This window comes from Hylobates moloch, unplaced genomic scaffold (genome assembly GCF_009828535.3).
Source record: "Hylobates moloch isolate HMO894 unplaced genomic scaffold, HMol_V3 SCAFFOLD_8, whole genome shotgun sequence".
Taxonomy (NCBI): domain Eukaryota; kingdom Metazoa; phylum Chordata; class Mammalia; order Primates; family Hylobatidae; genus Hylobates; species Hylobates moloch.
The window spans coordinates 116,147,380-116,170,825 of record NW_026652283.1 but is presented as its reverse complement, the minus strand read 5'-3'; the positions used below and the strand labels follow the sequence as shown (position 1 = coordinate 116,170,825).

General features: G+C 34.6%; 1 protein-coding gene across 1 annotated transcript in view; it reads right to left on the bottom strand.

Moving 5' to 3' along the window:
- DLC1 (DLC1 Rho GTPase activating protein) overlaps nucleotides 1-20,184 on the bottom strand; it is a 523,594-nt gene extending 503,410 nt beyond the window's left edge. The window contains exon 1 of the mRNA XM_058441995.1: nucleotides 20,101-20,184. The gene's annotated coding sequence lies outside the window, so the exon portion shown is untranslated. The remainder of the gene's footprint in view (nucleotides 1-20,100) is intronic.
- Nucleotides 20,185-23,446: the final 3,262 nt, after the last annotated feature.

Below are 23,446 nucleotides of genomic sequence, written 5' to 3'. Positions count from 1 at the left end.
TATATACCATAGCTTAGCTGGAGTGCAGAGGTAGGCATATTCAGATGTGATGTGGGAATATTCCAAGGGGCAACTTTCGCTCAAAAACTTTTTGTTGGTTCAACAGAAACTTTATTGGAACTGTGCACACACCCAGGCTCTTCCTACCCAATCCTGCCTTTTCTTTCTCCTGCAACAGGCCTCAAAACCACATTGTAATCTGAAGCCTTTCCCCACCATCTATTATTTTCCTCCCCTCTTAATAAATCTCTTGCACCTCTAATCCCATTTTAGCTTCTGCATTTTGGTGTACACAAACTATGCAGTACACTCCATAAAATAATTCATTTATCTACTCAATAAAGACATTCTTGAGGAACTCCTGGAACTCTAAACACTAGGAATTTAAGTACTAAGACGTGGCACTGCCTTCAATGAACTTAGCATCTTCTTAGATCGCAAAAATATTTAACAAATATGTGTAATACAATGTCGTCAATATAGTAGCAAAAATATTCTGCATGTAATCAGAGATCTTGGCAGGTATAGAAGAATTTATTCAAGACAAGGTGACCCCTGAGCAAAGTCTTCATGGATGTGTTTCTGGAACATAAAGAATGAAGAAATAGGCCTAGCATGGTGGCTTACACCTGTAATCCCAGCACTTTGAGGCTGAGGCCAAAGGATTGCTTGAGGCTAGAAGATCAAGACCAGACTAGGAAACATAGCAAGACTCTCATCTCTATAAAAAATTTTAAAAATGTAAAAAAAAAAGGAATGAAGAAATTAAAAACAGATACATGGCTATAGAACAAGCCATAGGGTAGCAACCCTATGAGCTTCAGTTGTACTTTATAATTTGTAAGGGTGCATTAGTTTGCTAGGGCTGCTGTAACAAAGTGCCACCAACTGGATGTCAAAACAACCTACATGTATTGTCTCTGAGTTCCGAAGGCTAGAAGTCCAAAATGAAGGTATCAGCAGGGTTCGTTCCTTGTGAGGGCTGTGAGGGAGAATCTGTTCCGTGCCCCTCATCTAGTTTCTGGTGATTTGCTGACAATTTTTGGTGTTCCTCGGCTTGTAGAAACATCACCCTGATTTCTTCTTTCACGTTCATATTTTATTCTACCTATGTTCATGTCCCTATCCAAATTTTCCCTCTTTATAAGGACACTGGCCATATTAAAGAACTTGATTACCACCGTAAACATCTTGTCTCCAAATACAGTCACATTCGGAAGTACTTTTTCAGTGTATTAATTTTGGAGGGATATAATTCAAACCGTAATAGAGAGGGAGGATAAAGTAGAGAAATATAATACTTAGCCTTTCATTTTTAGTGAAATCATTGTAGAGTTATAGCTGAAAACAGATATTCAAGGGAATGATTCTCAACCATGGCTGCACATTATAATTATCTTGCAAGTTTGAAAATATACCAATGACCAGAGATACTCATAGGCTATCTGTACTAATTTTCCTAGGATAGAGATCTTGGCAGTATTGCTGTATAAAACCTTCTCCAGTGATTGTAATATGCAGCTGCATTTATGATGACTGTTTTAAGGTGGTAAGGCTTGATGCAGGAAGGGCAATTTGGATATGGTTTCGTTAACCAAGTCAGAGAGAATGAGGCTCTGAAACTTGGCCATCAGCCGTAGGAAAGAAGAAGAGGAGATAGATGATTTCTAGAAACAGGAAGTAAATCAGTGAGACTTGATGACCGATTGAACGGTGGAGGGGAGTAGGGAAGAGTCAAAGATGGCTCATACGTTCTCATTACGTACATGCTGGTGTCATCAGCAGATGTTAAAGATAAAACAAATGTGTTCTCGTGGGGGAGAGGGTAGTAATTTGTTTTGGGAGATAGCTTAGTAACTGAATGAATTGAGTTTTTTTTAATTAGACATTTTTAAATATTTAGAGAATAATGCAGATGCACAGGCACACACACACACACATCTGCATGTAAAGTGATACGTGTAAGAAATAATACAGAGAGACCCAACTGTACCCTTACCTAGTATTTGAAAGGCAACGTTTTGCAAAACTATGTAGTACAATATCACAACCAGAATGTTGACATCAATCCAGTCAAAATACAGAACAGTTCTATCACCAAAAGGATATATGAAGTTTGAAGTGCCTGTAGATAGTATTTAAGCAAGATTTGTTATGGTGGCATTCTCTAAGACACGCTCTTTAGCGAGTTTTGATCATTCTAAGGTACTGGAAATCTTCAACAACTAAGTAAGACCCACCTGTATCAGGTGCTTCAATATAATAATACATGGACATTGAGGAACTTTTTAAACTTAGGGTTTTATGCAATACATGTCTAGTAGAGAGTTGGAAATACATGTAGGTAGTGATTCCACCTATAAAACAAGCTCTCCTTGGGAAAATAGTTTACACACACACACACACACACATTCATGCATGCGCCTATCCACAGATGGCGGCACATATATACGACAAGCTTGTACATGCACAGATGCAAATTTTATTAGAAGATATAAAATTTTGTGCGTGGCCATTGGGTGAACCCCTCATATTTGAAGAGAGTGATTATTTTGTCTTTTAAAGGGTGTGCTTTTAGTGTAACCATAGCCAAGAAAAAAAAAGAGAGAGAGAGAGAGATTAAAAACAGCTGGAACATATGTCTATTTTCACCTCCTCCATCTGGAACTTTGTTTTAGGATATCACAGACATTTTCCAAACAAACCTCTGCTGGACAAAATGATAAATGTAGAGGAGACATGCATTACATGTACGATTCTCTTTTTGTTTGAAGAGCTTTATAGAATCTGAACCACTGGTGTGTTTTCCAAACATAAAAATAAACCTTTGAGCAGCATAAATATGACTATATATATATATATATATAGAGAGAGAGAGAGAGTATACACACACACACACACACACACACATATATTTGGGCAATGTTGTTAACTATAATATCAGCTCTTTAATCCATGAGTTCTGTTTACTTGGGAAGTAAAAATGAAGTCTTTTATTATATGTTGATATTTGAATAGAGCAATCAGAGAACTAAAATAATGTGCTAGTCAATCTTTCAAGTTTCTATCAGTACTCTACTCTCAGATTCACACTTTTCCCTAAATTTCTCCTGTATCATATCATGCCCCAATTACTATAACTTTCTCATCCTTCCCCTTATGGCAGTATGATTTTACAGCAATACATCCGATATGAAAATTATGTTAAACATTTAAAACTTCTTGGATAACATCACTCCCATTGTATGTAAATCAAATTCCAAAATCCTTGACCTTTATTATATAGGCCCTACTTTAGCTTACACCACTGGTTAAGAGCCCAGGTTTTAAAAGTCAGACAGTCTTCAGTTCCAATCCCAGTTCTTCCAGATGGAAGCACAGTCTGCAAGGATTCATGGTTCTAGCTCAAGTGATTACTTTTGAGGGCATGAAATTACACAATGGCAGAGAAAACAGATGAACAATGGAAAAAGAATGGGGTTAAAAAACTAGACAAACCTTGGTGCACAGTTGATTAGAAGAGAGAAAATGGTAGGAAGCATGATACCTATATTAGCGTACTGTGTGGATTACCAAAGAGAGAGAATCCAGGAAAGGGAGAGGTTTGTCAGAATGAGGAGGAAGTCATTATTTTGAATTTGGTGTGTGACATTTAGGTGAATATATTCATTCCACAGTAGTTGAGAGCCAGAGAAAGAGAGCAGAGGCCCGATAAAACCTTAGGAGGCAGCAGAATATTATCATTGCCATGCTCATCCAACACTGTATATAAATTCATTCCACTGCAAGAATTATAACCTGGGGGTAGAGCATATTTAAAACTCCCAATTTTACTGGATAATACAGTAATAAAATTAAAGTATAACCCATAAAAGTGACAGAAAATAGTCTTAAATGAAAGTTCAGATAAAAATCTTGGTACAATTTACCTCTCACTTTTGGCTCAGTATAAGACATTTCAGAAATTATGGCTACTTGACTATCTCAGCAGCTGTTTTCTCAAAGACTAAAGATATAGACTTGGGATGCATGGTTAAGTGATATTTATTAGAGTAGGAGAAGCATGGGGCTAGGAGAGGTCATGGCTACTCTTCTGCTCTATGTTTATGGGAGTTCTTTTGTTTTCTAACAAAGCACATAGTTTTGGGATAAGTGAGGAGGGAGAAGGTCACCTGTTTAACAAGCTACATTACCCCAAGGCAGTCAAATGGGTGACAGATGGAGTCAGATTGCCCTCACATTCCTATAAGTGAAGATATTTTTCACAGTTCTGGACCATATCCATTCAACATAAAACAGAATCTGATAATAATTATGGGTTGCTAGTGCACAGTGAGAAGTCAAACACCAAAGCCGGTTCTTGCCAAGTTTTTCTTTGTATTTTAACCACACGATCCATATTCTTCATTAGGCTATCCTTCATCTGTCCAAACAACAGGCTGTCGTCAGTTTATACTACTTAACCATTCTTAGCCCAGAGATGCTTACGTATGTTTCTTTAATGTTATAATAGAATTGAGATCTTTGCATTTTATATAATTATTGAAAATGCTATTAGAAAAACAAAAAACAAAATAAAATCTTTCTAAGAATGTTTGCAAAAACTAAAGGAACATTCACTGTTACAATAGCAAGGCACAATGACTCTCCATTTCTTCTGAGAAAATTCTAGTAGACCTTTCTGACAGCTTTGAGATAGGCATTTTGAGGATAGATCACATGAGCCCTCTGAAAGTGACATTCAGGGGAATGTTGGCTTGTGTTGAGCTCATTTTGCAATGCAGAATCCCCTGAAAATTCAACTGTGATGTCATAGAGAATCATCTTTAATTTGCAATTACCTTATTTATGACCTTGAGGATTTTTTCATGTTGATTAGCTATTAACACATTTCTTATTTCATGAATTGTTATGTTCATCCTTTGTGCCCAGTTCTATATGGAATGCTCTATTTTTTTTTCACAGATTTAGGAAGCTTTCATATATCAGTGGGAACAGTTATCTTTTTTCAAGCAGAGATTGTGTAAATTTCTTAAATTTAAATAATATTAAAATATAAATGGTAAAAGGAGATATTTTAATAAGGCAAAAGAAATACATACTCATCTAAATTCTAAAAATATATGTATAAACATAGCGTTTGGGAAAAAAAAGGCAAAGAAACTGCATCAAATATGTTCACAGCTGCTATCTGTGTATTATAGGATTATTTTTTATTTTTCTTCTTTGTATATCTATGTTATTTTCAAAATTTCAACAATGAACATGCATTATTGTAAAATGTTATGGAAAACTTACCAAAGTTTAGGAGAAACTTAACATGCATATATATATCTCCACACACATGCTTTTATTTTATTTTCCCCTGAAGTTTATTTTTCCTATGCATATATTTTTCCATATATGTTTGGATTGGCACCAATCCTACATTTACACTATTAAGGATGTATTTCATTTGTGGCCTCTCAACATCTTTGAATATCTTTCCAACATTCTGGTGATTTCTCTCATTATGAGTCCTCCTTTTCTAAGGTAGAAGCCATAACACCCACATCCCCAGTTTCTTTTGCAGGTATTGTACAGATACATCACCTACATTCCACCAAGTGGCATCTTTGGAAGGAACGTTGTGTTTAGAAGTGAGCAGAGTGAGAAGGTGGTCATATATGCAGAAATCAATATTCTCATAATTACGGTCATGAAAACAGCTGGTTCTTTGGACACTTCAATGGTGGATATCCAGTTCTGAGCATCTTGGGTGCTGAGAGGAAGAAACCAGTGTTTTCCATAGAAAATCCCTCATAATATGCTTGGCCAATGGATTTTGTTGTTCAGTTCCAGAATTTTGCTTTTCTAGCCTTCCAAAATACCCTGGGAGCTTCAAAATATTCTTTAGTCATAAAATAATCAGAGTGGGCTCTGTATTTGCATTGTCCAAAAATTTGCAGTTTGTATTTGTTTTCTCTATTTCATTGTAGCAATGATTTTAAATAGCTTCATGCCTAATTATGCCATTATTTAAAAGTTCTATAATTTATTTACTCCATGCAATTCATAGAATATTGAGTTTGTTTTCTATCAATATAATTAAAAATGCTGCATTTACTACTTAAGCACAAATACAAATATGTTTACGTTTCTGTTTCTAAAAATGATACTCCCAGAAAAGGAATGACAAAATCAGAATATTTTATATTTTTGCTTTTACAAATTTGGCCTATATTTTCTTCATTATAATTCCCAGGAAGCAATAAAATGGAGGTACTTTCAATTAACATTGAACATAATGGATGAAGGAAATTTATATGAGATGAGATTAGAGAAAAAGAAACAGGTAACAGAGTGTGGGGTTTCTAAGTGATGGTGAGGAGGTGAATTTTTCCTCAAAGTGTGATGAGAAATTTTAGGGAGATATTAAAAATAGAATGGAAACAATCTTAAGTACTTTGAAAAATGATTATCACACTCATTTTTTATTGCAAGGAGGGTGATATGGTTTGGCTTTGTGTCCTCACCCAAATCTCATCTTGAATTGTAATCCCATAATCCCCACATATCATGGGAGGGACTCAGTGGGAGGTAATTAAATCATGGGGGCAGTTTCCCTCATGCTGTTCTTGTGATAGTGAGTGAGTTATCACGAGATCACGAGATCTAATGGTTTCACAAGCGTCTGGCATTTCCCTTCTTGGCACTCCTTCTCTCTCCTGCCGCCTTGTGAAGAAGGACTTGTTTGCTTCCCCTTCAAACATGATTGTAAGTTTCCTAAGGCCTCCCCAGCCACGCAGAACTGTGAGTCAATTAAACCTCTTTTCTTCATAAATTACCCAGTCTTGGATATTTCTTCACAGCAGCAAGAGAACAGACTAATACAGGGGGATAACCATTAGGAGGTTGTTTTTTTTTAAATCTAGGCAAGCAATGATGTTGGCTTGGACTTATTGGTAACAGTAAAGTTAGAAATATTGGAAATATTTGGGATGTATTTTAGAGGTAGAACTGATAGAATTCATGGATAATGTCAGATATAAAATTTGAGAGAAAGTGGATCTGCAGTGATAAATAGATTTTGACTTCAACAACTTGGAAAAAATTGTATTGAAATACACTGAGATGGAGGAAATTAAACAAAGATTAGATTTAGGGAATGGAGAGAGAAACCTATGGTTTTGTTTGACCTTGTCAAGTTCAGTGTACCTTGGATATTCTTGTGGACATTTAAAATCAGCACTTGGTTACAAGTGTCTGGAGTTTGGAGGTTGCAATCAGATATGGATTCACTGACATGATTAAAGGCTTGGAACTGGGTAAGGTCGTAGGGAAAACCTGTGGATAGAGAAAGAGTTCAAACATAGGGCCCCAGGACAGTCCAGTGTTTAGAATTTAAGCAGAGCAAGGGGCCTGAGCAAGTAGAAGAAGAGCAGCTTTATTGGGTAAAGGGTAAAAGGTCTTATACTTATCAACTTTTAGAATGTCTTCTAGAAATTTTTGATTCAAGTATTCTGCCTCCTTCCCTTATATTTTCTAGTGAGATATTTGATTGTTTTTTGAACTATAAGATCTTACTATACATCAGTGACATAGCCTCTGTGTTATAATATTTAAATTTGTATCTTTTTGTTTCATTTATATTTTTATATTTGTCTTTTATTTACATTTTTTATTTCTCTCATTTTTTAAGCAAACGTATTGATCTTTTAATGTTCTTTGTAGCTTAGTAACTTACTTTTTGCTTTGAGTGTTCCTGTCCATCCAAAACCTAACATTGACCAATATATTTCTATTTTAGAAATTCCTTTATAAAAAAACTTTAGCTCGTTAATTAATCCAAAATGTATTTTGGTAACTGAGCAGCCATTTGTTGAAACTATAGAGTAAGTCTTGGATAGCTAATCTTGTGCCTGCCAAGGTTTCCCCAGTAAGAGGATTTCCATTGTTTGGTATTCTGAGTCCTGCTCTTAAGGAAGGCATTGGGAGCAGTGTTCAGCAGAGGACACTACTGCCCAAGCCAATGATTTCTTTCTAGTGCAGTTTATAGAGCCCTTGGATTTTGTTTTTTGTTGTTTTGTGGCTAAGCAATGATTTATCTCTGTTAAACACATTTTGCCACGTTAGCGTCCCAATTATTCTCTTTGATTCTATTACTTATAATTAATCCCAGGAATCTTACTAAGTCATGCTTTTCAAATAGGGTCACACCCTTATGTCCCTCTTTCCTTTTTTCTTCCAAATATTTCCAAGCCTGAGTGCAATTTCTCTGGTTTCTGTTTAAGGAATTTAGCTTTGGCATATGAATAAGATATTATAGTCTGAAGTAGCAAGGCTGTTCAAATTTCTTCTGAAGTTACACTGCAGTACTCCTCACCTCACCTCACCCAATCTATGTTCCAGTTGATAATTTTAATAAAAGCCATCATCCGTTTTATTAGCAGCAGGTCAAGAGGTGTTGTGGAGAAGAAATCTAGCATCCCTAATTCCAAATGCCTGGATCCTTTGTTTTCTTTATCAGCATAACAATTTTAGGAATATCAGAGAAATTAACTGCTTCAGTTCCACTGGGAATATGTGGTAGCCATTGGTTCTGTCCAGCAAATATTTCCAGTTCTTCTGGGCACAAAGTAAGATTGCAATTCTTTGCTCCCCTGAAGCTGAGTGTAACCATTCAATTTGCACTGATCAGTGAAGCGTCGAGTGGAAGTTATATGTGTTACTTCTAGATGAAAACTTAAGATTCAATTCACGCTTCGCCAACTCTGATTCAGGAACCTGCCAGTTCTAGATAACCTGGATGCCAAAGACAGACTAATGTGAAAGAGTGAAGAGATGTGTTCCTTGAATGACAAAGAAACCTTTGTTGTGTTGAGTCACTTAGCTTAAGAAATTATTCATTATTAGAGTGCAATGGAACCCCGCCCGATTCACACAGAGTTGGTACCTGAAAGTGGGTTACTATGGAAACAACCTTATTTGAAAACTTATTTTGAAGAGGAAAGACATATGGTTATTAGTTATACTCAGAAGTGAAGCAATGAAAGTTAATCAGGAAATTAGGAAACCAATTTCGCACATCCTCGAGGTGGTATGGGCAAAGATTTCATCTATGTGGGTGTTCTCATGCTGGCTGCATTGTTGAACACCAAGGTAAAATTAGAATACTGTGATAAAGCACAGGACAAGAAAATGGAAGGAAAATGCTAATGCAAAGATCTTCTCAAGACCAGCCTGGGCAACTTAGTGAGACCCTGTCTCTAGCAAAAAATAAAAAGTTAGCTGGACATGGTGGTGCATGCCTGTGGTCCTAGCTACTCAGGGGTGCTGAGGTGGGAGGATCGCTTGAGTCCAGGAAGTTGAGGCTGCAGTGAATCATGATCTTGTAACTGCACTCCAGCCTGGGCAACAGAGCGAGACCCAGTCTCAAAAGAAGGAAAAATGATCCTCTTTTTATAAGATAATGATAAAACCTGAATAAGAATAAACAAATATAAGACTGTCTGATTCCAACAAACAGAACACCTCATGACCTTCTGAAGTATAGGCCTTTTTATTGATTTTGCCTGAGACAATGACAGACCTTTCCATGCAGCCAACTTAACTCTGTATCAGTTCAGAAGAGTTTTCTGTAATTGTTGTTTCTATGGCCATTGTTTTGATTGATTTTTCAGAGGCAACGTAATTCCTTGCTTCTATTACTACTATCTATCCTCATTTTATCGGATACTCTCACATTACTTTCGTGTCTTTTCCTTCCTCCACATTCTGAGACAATACCACAAGTCTGGGCTTTGTATCAGTTCTTCGATTTTCTGCATAAGTCTTCACCTTCATGTCTGTAACCCTCATTTTAATTCTGCATTTTACATTTCTGTTCCTCCTAAACTTCCTGACTTTACTCTCTTTTCAAGACAATATCTTGAAAACCTTTTTTCTCTTTTAAAGTGAAAACACATTTATTAGAGAAGTAAAGAAGCAAAAGAATGGCTACTTCATAGACAGAGCAACTGAACACCTTTAAAACCCATACTTACGATATGGAGATTGTTGCAGAGGTTTTTTTTCAAGCAAGTTAGAAGAAATGATCTAATTTCAGGGTGCTTTTATTTTATTTTTAATTTGATGCAAGGCATGTATAAGTTAACAATTTATTTCACCATCCCTTTCAGGTTTTGGAGATTGTGGAAGTTCATGTTCAGTGTGACTATTGATTGATTCTTAATCTTTGATTCCTATTTTCTTGTGAATTTCTATATATTTCTATGTAGACTTCTTCACTTGTTGTGAGAAAAAAAAGTGGAATAGCCTGGATCACAGATAGCAGTTTTCTCTTCAGATTGCCAGAGAATCTGAATGTAATGACCAATGATCACTTGTGAGATTATAATAATTATTATTTTACTACAGTCACAAGCATGAAGATTACTAAAAATAATGGCAGCAATGGCCCTCACTCCTATTCCCAAATGAAAGGCACATTTAATTTTTTTTGCCGACAAAAATCACAAGGATATTCTTTTTGAAAGACAGTAGTGTTTCAGATGTCAGGTGACAATTCTTCCCACTGTGCTATTATAAATGTGTTCATTTTCATGAAAATATGTGAACTATCTTACCAACATCAGTGAGTAGAGAGTCTTTGCATGATGGAAAAAATAGTTATGCAAACAGAAATTATATGTCTTTTAGTATTGAAAAGTGATTTTGTGTTCAGAATTTTGAATACAAAGAAATTTGACAATGTGCCCCACGTGTGTTGTTTTGACTATTCTAGCCATTAATGAGATAAATACTAGATAAATGTTAAAGTTTATCTTTAATCTTGAGGTCTTTATGATTAAAGGAAAAAGTGAGGAACATATGCTGAATATGTTGAACAGTTTCGACTCTTATTGAGTTAAAGAAATCTGGGTGAAAGATATGCTGGCAACTACTAGAGGTACATATTTAAACATAAACATTCTCTCAAATAGAGAAAGATTACTAGTTGTGAAAATACGTATTTTTAACACAATGCCAAAAATTGCCTGGGGTTTATTGCATTGCATTATCTTAAAGAACATCTTTAAATAGAACAGTACATTATTTTTTCTTGTAGACTCACAAATGTTATCAACCTAAATGAAATGTTTCCAATAAATCTTGTAGGCAGCCTATGATAATTGCACATTACCACATTGGAATTTTCATTTCTAAATATATCACACAAAAGCAATCTATACAAAATAACATATTAGGAAATCTCCTCCTTTTATACATGCAATCCCCACAAACATATATACATAAATCTTCTACACTTTTATATGAAGAGTTAAATATTTCTATGAATTAAATAAGTTTTAAACTAAGTAAGTTTCAGTTGGATTTGGTCTTTTGAGATGAAAATGATGAGTCATGTAGAGAGAGTTAACATGCTAAATATATTAATCTCAATGGTATCACATCTTATAGTCAATTGTTGGGTGCCTGTCTTGGCACGAAATTTTGTTCTTTTTAGAAAGATGTTAGGAACCTTTAAAAATGGCTTTCCATTTTATTATTATATTGTCTTCTGGAAGGAATTAATAGGATGGCGAGGTTGGAGACAGTTTAAGGAGGGAAAAGTAGCTTTTCTTGGCAAAGCCCCTCAGTCCTGTAATTCTAAACATCTTGAAGAAACAGCCTTCAGCCTCAAGTGTTTTATTTTAGATTCTTCCATAGAGGGACTATGGAACTTTTCCAATCCTGTTTATGAATTTTGAAAATCAGATTCCTTAGAGGCCTTTCTTAAAGGTAACTTATGATTTCATGGAAAAGATAGTTCTTTTACTCTTTAAGAAATTAGCAGAGTAACAATACTAGTTTTTTAAAAAGTGCTTGTGCTTTGAATGAGAGCATGTGAGCTTGGAAAGGAGGCAGAAAGGAGAATGGATATGCTTATTGAGATAAATTTGGGAGTCTTTCAAGTGAAAGTTCTGTACTTTATAAATTTTCCTAGGAACCTCCAGGCTCCATCTAAAACCCTGGCATTATGGGCCTAAAAATGATCACACATAACACTTCACACAAATCTGGGTTGAGCTAAGAAGCTGAAGCTCAAGAAATTCTTCTTAGCAAAAACACTTGTCATAGTCAGTGTCTTAATAATGTAAATTTTGACAGAGGTAATTATTTTAGAATCATACAATTGTTCTATATTACTAAATGCCTGTGGAGTGTGGATCAGAATGCTTTCAGAACTCTGCAAGTTCTTGTGATGTAGATACACTCTTGTTTTTTCAATGTTCGTTTGTTTGAAGGAGAGATTGGCACTCTGGTGACATCTTGTTCCTCATTTAACATAATGCAGCAAGGACAAGAAAATTCATGTTTTTCATCTCAATACGTCTACTTGGACTTTTACTGGCCATATGTTTAATGCTATTACATTTGCGCTTTAGGAGCCCAAATTTTTATCAAGTTTATTGATATAATTCTAACATTCAGAATCAGAATGCCCACACTTAATTTGTAAAATAAATGAAAGATGGGTATATTTGTCAGCTTATATCTCACATTTTATTGCAACTGACATCGGACAATCTTGAAGCTAGAAGAATGACAGAAGATGTGATTAGGCCTTCATAAGACGTGATCCGTATTGCTTCTCCCATTTCTTATGACAGTTTACCATCTCATCTTTGTTCAGACTGCTACTTTGGCCACTTGAGTTAGTTCTAATAGCATGTTAAAACTCATATAAAAAAATAGCCTGAAACACCATCTCGTTTCTTGAGCTATGTTTGTGAGCATAGTAGTGACTTTGGGTATTTTACTTTTTTGAGTTAAATTAAAGCTAGCAAGTCTAATTTTGTTTAATTACAATAGGATAAAGATCATGGTGTGTTTTACATTGTAGTGTGTGTGTATATATCATGGAGGATAAATGCTTAAATGGAATTATGGGATGCACACACATGGGAGGTACTGACCATAATAACAGATGACATTGTGATATAGAAAATGTGTGTATATTTAATGAAGATGTTTTCATTTAAAGTCAATACCTCACTCTCTGGCAAATCCGCAGTCAAAATACATTTCTTAACTACACAGAAGGACTGAGTAACAAACAAACAAACTTATAGACACATTCTGATCTATTTTTAATTTGAATTGCTACATGGAAGATTTGCAGTCGTATTATATATAGAATAAGGGATCCATGCAACAACTAAACTTGGTCACCTTTGTATGGAATGCCGACGTGAATCAATTTTTGGGATTGGAGATGTTTACACAAAATAAAATAGGTATCAAGAGTCTGATTACTAATTTTGCTCTGCCACTGGTAGTGGTCTGCCCTGTTTCTAAGTAAACGCCACTAGATTTCAGTTTTCTTATCCAGCAGAGAAGTTTATTTTCTAGAGATTTTGAATTAATAGTACAAATCTTTACAAACAATTAAAATTATTAAAATGTAAAATAAAAAAGATTTTTGAAGAGTATAAAAATAAAATGAGATAAATAAAATGTCATCATCTCTTTCTTAATTTGTCTCATTTTTGTAAATATGTAAGAGTAGCATTTAGTGCTTGCTGCTAGTCAGAGGCTTCTCTAAGGTTGCCTTGTGCAGAGCAGGCTGGGACGGGGAGGAAATAGAACAGGAGTGTCTCTACCTGTCTCTGCGGGGACCACTTAGAAAAAAGCTGGGGCTTTGTCAGTTTCATTGTGTACATTGCCAACAAATATTTGCTTTGGGAAAAGAGTTTCTTGGTTAAATAAGATATAGGAGTGACTGATACATGATTCCTTATGTCCCCTTTAGAATAATCTACTATTTTAGTAATCTGTTACTCTTATGATCTTGAAAATATGGTAAAATTACCTCAAAAGTTATCATCCTTTGAAATTTTATTTCAATCCTTAAGCTGATTAACACATTTACATTTGGGTGCACTATTTTTTCTTATATAACTCAATATAATACTTACTATTATTGCATTATTACTCTTGTAACTTTGTTTTAATAATTAGTATTTAATTAATTTATGCATTCGCCTTAGAATGTGACAAAGCAACTCCAAGACAACTCCCTGGTACATATTGTTACATCAACTTTGCCACATTCCATGAATGAACTAAAATTCTGAAAAATAATTTTAAAACTTTTTTTGGGCTGTTGCGGCATGTTAAAATTTCAAAACTAATATTTTCATTGTTCTGAATAAAAAATGAAATTCTATGTATAATATACAATTTAAAATAACCTAGAATTATACTCTGAGAAAAATAATGGCATTAATTGTTTCTGTAACTTATACATTTAACTGAAGTACCAAAGGAGAAGGCAAAAGGAAGTAGCAGAAGTAAGTTAACACAGATAAAATCTGAAAATTATGAATTATAAAACAAACAAGCATTCTGATTGGAAAAAAGTCTTATATGGAAAGACATAGAATAAAAATATACCCCTGACATGTGTGAATAAGACAAAGGGAAGAAAAAAACATGACTTTAGAATTTATAAAGCAAATATATTCACAACTGTAGAAGATACTAAGGAATTATAAAGATTGTTGTGCCAGCCTTACATCCATAACGTGCATTTGGATAAAATGCATGTGCCAAAGAACAATAATAAATTATTAAAAGTTATTTTAATAAAGAAAGAAAACCTGTACAAATCAATATCTATGGGAAATTTTTAATGAATGATTTATCGTTAAAATGGATGTTAGGATGAAGTGGTTCTTTCTAACATTTTTGTGTTAGTTAAAATATTCCAGACGAGGCCGGGCGCGGTGGCTCACGCTTGTAATCCCGGCACTTTGGGAGGCCGAGGCGGGCGGATCACGAGGTCAGGAGATCGAGACCGCGGTGAAACCCCGTCTCTACTAAAAATACAAAAACATTAGCCGGGCGTGGCGGCTGGCGCCTGTAGTCCCAGCTACTCAGAGAGGCTGAGGCAGGAGAATGGCGGGAATCCGGGAGGCGGAGCTTGCAGTGAGCCGAGATTGCACCACTGCACTCCAGCCTGGGTGACAGAGTGAGACTCCGTCACAAACAAACAAACAAACAAAAAATATTCCAGACGAACAAAAAGACAGAGTGCCCTAATTTCTTTTATAAGTTTATTACCAAATCCTAATGAAGAAGGCATGAACAAAGAACAAACCAAGAACCTAAATATCTAGAAATAAACTACAGAAGTTGGAGAAGTCATTTATCAAGAAAATTATAAAACAATGAGAGACATTAACATAGGTCTAAATAAATGGCCACATATCGCTTGCATATGGATTGGAAGACTCAATATTGTAATGATGTCAACTCTATCCAAATGTATATATAAACCTCTCACTGGCGTGGAATGGACAAGTTGATTCTCAATACGGAAATGCAAAGGTCCTTTAGTAGCCAAGGCAATTCTTAAGAAAGAAAAAACATAAAAATTTTTATATAACTAACTAAAATGTACAGTTGAGAAAGGAAAAAAAATCTCAAACTTACTATATATGTATCAGTTTGTATGAGATATGGACCTATTGAACAGTATCATTCAGGCTTAGCATCTTCACCACCTTCACCATTATCAAATGAGCCTTGCCTGAAATCAGAAGCACTACTTACTTTCGTTAGTTGGAGAAGTTGCCATGAATGGAGGTATCTCAAGAACCCTAAAATGTGTCATTAGAAAACAACAGGAAACATGGTTCCCTTCTTTTAGGAGTTGTACCAAAAATTCTGAGTGTAAGTGGCCCAAAATTATGTAATTCTCAATTATTTCTTTGTGAATTTTGATTTAAGCTAGTGCACTATGAAGAGACATAGCTGTTTCTCAGATAGCCTTTTATTTAACTTACAAATTATCCCAAGGCATGGACTCTATAGAATTCAATGGTCAAAACTTTAAATAAGAAGAAACCAATTAATGAATTTCTGGCGGAAATAAGGACCTGAAGTAATTAAAATTTCTCAGTAAGGCTGTTATTTTAGTTATTTCCATTAAAATAAATGTATGGTTATTCATGTTATTTGGACCCCAGAAAATTAGCTACAACCGAAGGATGTCCAAGGAAACTTTAAAATAATGCGACGTCAAAAACGTTTTGCATTTTCTGTCAGTTACTAGCACAATTCTCCAGCATTCATCTTCACCCAAATCACAATGTGGTACAGATGCAGTTGAAAAAAGAAAAAGTGGCAGTGTAAAAATAGATCATTGCACTCCTGTACATGACTATTTTCTTTCTAATAAAAAGATTTTATTTTATTTTGATGCCTTTCAAAATCTTAGTATTTGAAGAATTAATTTTTATTTAAAGTAAATCTTATTTTTTTAGCATTAGGCAATGGGATGTTCATGAACCTTATCTACAGTGAAATTCCTTCTCATTAGTGTTATTTTCAGAAATATACAAATATAGATTTATACACGTAACTGATCAGGGCCTTTATTTGTATATATTTGCCTATTTGTAATGTAGAGTCGTTTACTACTTCAAATGGCATATACTCATTTTATATGTAATAAATATTCATTTTACCAAATCACTAGTATTTTCCCAATTTAATTTATATTTTATTATTTGTTTATTCAGTACTTCTTGGCACATGCATATTCATTTATTCTGAGTCTCATAAACTTTGTAAAAATGGGTATCTACTTTGATCCAATCTCGTAAAGTCATATAAAGCCCTCCCAAAGACACACCTTCATCCCCATTAATATTATTTTAGGTGTGCAGTGTCATGCAGTTCTAACGTAATACTCAGTCTGCAGTGTCAAGCAGTTCTAACACAATAATGCTCAGTCAGCTCGCCAATAAGTTAGCTTTTCTCTAGGTCTTGTCTGTGATATTTTAGTTTCTATGATCAGATTTCTGACTAGTTCTTGAGCTCAAATTCCAGTCTTCCAGTAAACAGATGATATTTTATACTTCAGTGTATAGGGCCCTGTCTGAGAAAATTGTGATTTAAAGTAGTCTACCCATTTGGTCTCATAAATAACAGAAGTTCTAAAGAAATGCCAATATTTCAGCATGCAAGCCATATTTCCCGGATTGTTAGAGATGGGTCAAAAAGGATTTTTCAGACTATGTGGCTTATTTTTGATTTCTGGAAACATCACTGCTATCATCACATTACTATTCATTGGAAAGCACTTGTTAGAGTAATTAGACTTACAATATGAAGCTGGGATATGAGATGGTAACTTGGCTAACTTGTCAAAGAGTCCAGTAAAGCGCTAGGATAATAGACAAAAAACCCAAAAATAAACAAAACTACAATGACAACAAAAAAAGAAAACAGAAGAAAGGGGTGAGGGAACAACTGGAGTGTACATTTGCTAAAAAACCGGAGACAGTTAATTTTTACTATATGTAATTTCAAATTCTAGAAAATGCAGTCATATATAACAACAACAACAGCAGCAAAACACCCTTCTTTGGTGATGTTGCTGGCTACGTAACCCAGATGCAGTATTTATATTTCATCTTGGGTCATTTCTCCATAAGTTGTTTTAATGTGTCCGCTATTTTTCAGAATTAATTCTACGCTTTCACATTTCCAATTAAAATATATGGCATTGAGCTCCAATGGCTACCGACATCATAAAAAGGAAAACAACTACGTATTAAGTGCCTCCTGATGGATGAACACAAGGCCAGCTATAAAGTACCCAGCCAAACATAAAACATGAATCTGAGCAATTCTCTAGCCTGAAATAGCAGTTTACAAAAACAGGGAAATCAGAGGAACATGTTAAACAATACCATGGTATTGCAATCAGCAAAATCCAGAAAGAAAAAGTGTGTAAGACAAAAATTTAGGTTATTTTCAATGATGTGTGAAGGAAAAGAGATAGAAGAAGAACTTCTAAAGTAAAAGAATCTCAAAGAATCAATCAACTGCCATGTGTAGGCCTTATTTGGATGCTGATTTAAATAAATACCGAAAAAGACACATAGGAAATTGTAAGATGGTTATACACTTACTATTTTTATGACATTAAGGTTATTTTTTAAACTGTGATCATTGCCTCCTAGTAATTTAAAGAAGAGAGCTTACCTTTTAGAGATGTATACAATATCGATTTGTAAATACTAAAATATTTATAAATAAAATGAAGTGATATCTAGGGTTTACATCAAAATACATGGAAATTAGGACAAGTTGAAGAGGCTGTGTATGAAACAAGAATGACTATATGTGTTAATTGTCAAAACAGTCCTGAGTACCTAGAAGATCACTATACTGCTCCATACATTTTTTGTATATGTTCAGAATTCTTTATGTATCTTAAACAGTTATGGCAAGATAATTTTTTCCCAAGTTGCTAAAACAAAACAAAATAAAATAACATAAATTTTTTCAAAATCATATTTCCCAGAATTTTGGCTTTTTGTATTTTGCAAAACTGTGAAGATTTTAAGGAAAAGACTTTTTATTCCCTGTTACTTAAAAAGAATTTATTGAGATAAAAGTTTCTTCAGATAATACATTTCTGTTTGTCATCGGACAATTTTCAAAATGTAGTGGTAAAATAATTGAATTTTAAGGGACAGGTCTTTCTGCTGGGTTGGAAACTTATTTAGATGTCAGATAATAAAATTCTTTAGGGACTTCAGGTGGCAATACCTTAGATAACCCAACCGTTGATACGACAAAAATAATCAAGATGTAAATAAACTGTTCACAAACATGCTGTTTTGTTTAAAAAAATTTAGAATATTATCTTTTTCTGAAAATAAAAAAACCCTTAAGTCACACGGAATAATAATTCTGGTTTTACTGTCATCCATTTCTAGGTAGTGTTTCTAACATCACGATCTTAGACATCCTTAATTATGATTAATATCAGTTCATTCTGAGTATATTCTAACATAATATTCATTATGTTAACATCATCATTCATTATGAGTCCTGGTAGTATTAAAATGGTAATTCTTACACACAATTCACTGATATAGACAGAGTTTGATTAATGGGAATCACTAATTTTTTACTTTAATATTTTACTTAGAATTTCCTGGCTGATATGGAAACAGAAATCCTTGAATCAACAGAAATGTAATAATATTAAAATTAGGGTATTATAAGATTAATCTTATGCCAATATTATCTTCCTTGCAAACTCTGATAACATATTCAATATAGCAAAAAAGGTGCATGTTCAATTTTAATTACTTATACTAAAATGTCTTCGCTCTCTGCATCATATTGGCAGTATGTAAATCTCCCCAGTATTAACGTTCAAGACCCTTGCCCTATTAGGAACCAACTAACTGAGTAAATGCAAGTGATTTTAAATTAAAGATGACTGTGCAATTACTTTAGGGAAGAAAAAATTAGCTTATCCATTAGTGTTATAGATTGCTGTAAGGAAAGCCATGCTATCTGTTCATTCAATTAACTCCCAACCTCAAAGGCAACCGATCATTTCATTTGTAACCTTGTTGATTAAGCGGCTCTGAATTTTTAAAAAGCTATGCCTTTTCAGAATATAACCTTGGTAATATGTTTCTCTTGGATTGCGTGAGTCTGTTTGGTACATTAGCTAATTGTCAGAAAAGGTAAATGATGTACTTAAGAGGTTTTGTTCAAACTCTATGAAAAAGTTTATAAGAAAAATATAAAATTTTTTTTCTAATCAACATAACTGTAAACATACATAAAATTATTCCAAAGTGCAATGATAATCTTATGATATGCCAAAATTATTCAATAAAATAATAGAGGTAGAAACAAAAGTAAAATTGAAAACCCCAACACATTATCATCTGCTTTAAATTTAACAAATATTTTCACTTTGAACTATGTAGCAGAAATCATCTTTCCAAAAAATTATGTGACAGAGCATTACAATGATCAATTATTGTTAATATGTGGTATTTCCGTGAGAAAGCATTACACATTTTTGGATGAATATAGTCAATGTCAGACAGTGACACTGAGCATCTCAACTTCTTTTTTGTGTATTTAGTCACAGACATTTTTCTTTCCTTCTATAACTTCGTTTCATGAATAAAATATTGTCACAATATTTTTAGAAAGACTTTAACATGCAAACTACTAACATAATAATGCACATAGTATATTGTTATATATGATACAAAGTATAAAGGAGAAGGAAAAGAATTTTACCTGGTTAATCACATGTGTTGTTCTAAAGCAGAGTAGAGCAGATGAACTCACTGCCAATGTCTTGTCTGATAATCATGAGTGAGCTCAGCAGCAATTTCAAGGGGTGGGACTTGTCCTCAGTAATGAATTCCCAAGGGACTATTTCCAATCAGAGAATGCGATTCCAGACAATGAAACCATTCTCCATTTGTTGACCCTAGTTTTGTGTTTACAATCAGCTGTGGGTGTATTCATGCCTCAGGGAAGGAATTGCCATATATTTCACTGAGGTTTATGGTATGAAGAATATTTTGAAACAAGGATTACATGAAAACAAGATTGATCTTTAATTCCTTTGAAGTTTTTCCACCATGTATTTATGCCTTTTAATTTTTTCCCTGATTGGGATGAAAATCGGAAAAAGGCTTAACTCTAAGCAGTGCAGTCCCCTGCCTGATGAAACAGCGAAGTCCTTTGAAGGAAGCTGGATAATGGAGACTCAGCCTTGGAAATCTGGATGATGGGAGTGGAGCTCACTATTTTCAGAGCCACTTTTTTGAACGCGGGACAGACAGTGTTAACTATTAGACATCTCTTTATCTTATGGTTATCCCTGCATTGTATTTTCCCCCAAATTGCATATAAATTCGTACATCTCATCTCTGTATTACAAATCAGATAGTTTTGTTTGATTATCTGTCTAAAACGTACATTTTCCAGAAGGATATTTTTCCTCTAAACATTTCTCTTTACTTGTTTGCACACATTCCTCACTCAGTTCTGCCCATCTGTGTTAAGTGTATAACTGGAATACAACAACTTTGCACTAGTATGAACACCGCTGCCTTAGCGTAGACAGATCTGCAGCTCATCCTCCTAATCAACCTCCCGTCCTTTTCACCACTGCCTTGTAGTCCGTACTACATAAGGCAGCCTGTCTGATTCTATTAAAATGAGTCAGCGCATGTCATTATTCCAATCTTCCAATAAGATCCATCCTAACAGTGATCTCAAAAATCCCCTAATAACCTGATGCAGAATTATAATTCCCTACCATAGCTGGCCCTTCACCCCAGCTCTCCGACTGTAATTAATACTTACTTTTCCTCCCTCCACTTACCTCCACATTCTCTGTACTCCAGGTACATGGGACCTCCTGCCATTCCTCAAAGGTGTCAAGTGCACGCCTCCCTCAGAAAGTTGGACCTGCTGCTTACTCTCCTGAAATACACTTTTACGAGTGGATTTTTCTGTGTTTAGATCTCCATTCAAATGTCAGTTCAACTGTGAGATCTTCACTGACTACTTGTAGAAATAACAGATGTCCTCTTTACCACACTCTCCTTACTTTGCTTTATGTTGTTACAACATTTATTTATCTAAGTGTTTATTTGCTTGCTATTTATCTCACCAATAGTATGGAAACTCCATGAGAAAGGAGACTTTATTTGCTGATTTACCTTAACACCCAGGACAGGACTTTGTGGTGAATAGGTATTCAATAAATATTTTTTAAATTAATGACTTATTAAGCTTAAGCTTTACTTTTCTTCCCCATTTTAGACTATTCTAACCAACGGAATCTAATGCAATAGAAGTATCAGTCTATCTAGGGTAAAGAAGTATCAGTCCAATCTAATGGAAAAGAAGTATCAGTCTATCTAATGGATAGAAGTATCAGTCTATCTAATGGATAGAAGTATCAGTCTATCTAATGGATAGAAGTATCAGTCTTTCTAATGGATAGAAGTATCAGTCTATCTAATGGATAAAAGTATCCATTAATGGAGTAGAAGTATTAGTCTATCTAATGGAAAGAAGTATCAGACTATCTAATGGAGTAGAATTATCAGTCCAATCTAATGGAAAAGAAGTATCAGTCTGTTCTAACAATGGCTTATTGACTGCATTAATTAGCATAATTAATTTTAAATCCTAAAGCTTGAAGACCTCTAACATTCACCATGATTAATTGTCTATTGCCATCCTGGAATGCATTGACCCTATGGACAATTTTTTTTCTTGATCTGCATTTATACCCATTCAATTGGCTTAATTACCCTTATTATAAGAAAATATACTCTGCATAAAAATTGGTTTCTTTCCTCAAATAATCTCTTAGAAGTTTCTGAAAGACTCTGAATAACCCTCTGTTTTCTTCCTTAAAATATGCCAAACTTTCTCTGAAGCACTAATTTCCTACACGTCTTAATTTATCTCTTTCACTATAAAATTTTGTCTCCCTATTCATTTTGACAAAACTTCTGCATCTCTATTAAAAGCTTAAGACTTTAAACGAAGTGTCAATTTAATGAAATGATAAGCACAAAAAAAGTATTTTCCTCTGTTGAAAGTAAGACTTCACTTTTCAATTCTATATCTAATTAAAGTCGATGCTTATTTCCAGGTGATGGGAGGGAAAATGGTTAAACCAATACATAACTCTCATTTTTCCAAGACCTCTATCTTTTTTTGGTTTCTTGTTGTTGTTGTTTGTTTTTACTTTAAGTTCTGGGATACACGAGCAGAACGTGCAGGTTTGTTACATAGGTATACATTTGCCATGGTACTTTGCTGCACCTATCAACCTGTCATCTAGGTTTTCAGTCCTGCATGCATTAGGTATTTGTCCTGATACTCTCCCTCCCCTTGTTTCCCAACCACCAACAGGATCCTGTGTGTGCTGTTCCCCTCCCTGTGTCCATGTGTTCTCATTGTTCAACTCCCGCTTATGAGTGAGAACATGCGGTATTTGGTTTTCTGTTTCTGTGCCGGTTTGTTGAGAATGATGGCTTCCAGCTTCATCCACGTCCCTGCAAAGTACATGAACCCATTCTTTTTTATGGGTGCATAGTATTCCATGGTGTATATGTGCCACATTTTCTTTATCCAGTCTATCGTTGATGGGCATTTGGGTTGGTTCCAAGTCTTTGCTATTGTAAGTAGTGCTGCAATAAACATACATGTGCATGTGTTTTATAGTAGAATAATTTATAATCCTTTGGGTATATACCCAGTAGTAGGATTGCTGGGTCAAATGATATTTCCAGTTCTAGGTCCTTGAGGAATCACCACACTGTCTTCCACAATGGTTGAACTAATTTACACTCCCACCAACAGTGTAAAAGCATTCCTATTTATCCACATCCTATCCAGCATCTGTTGTTTCCCAACTTTTTAATATTCTCCATTCTAACTGGCATGAGGTGGTATGACATTGTGGTTTCGATCTGCATTTCTCTAATGACCGGTGATTATTAGCTTTTTTTCATATACTTGATGTGGGCGAAGGATTACCTAAGTGCCGAGGCAAGGGACTGAAGGCACAAACTGTTTCAGTATAATAAAGAAAATAGAATAAGAATAG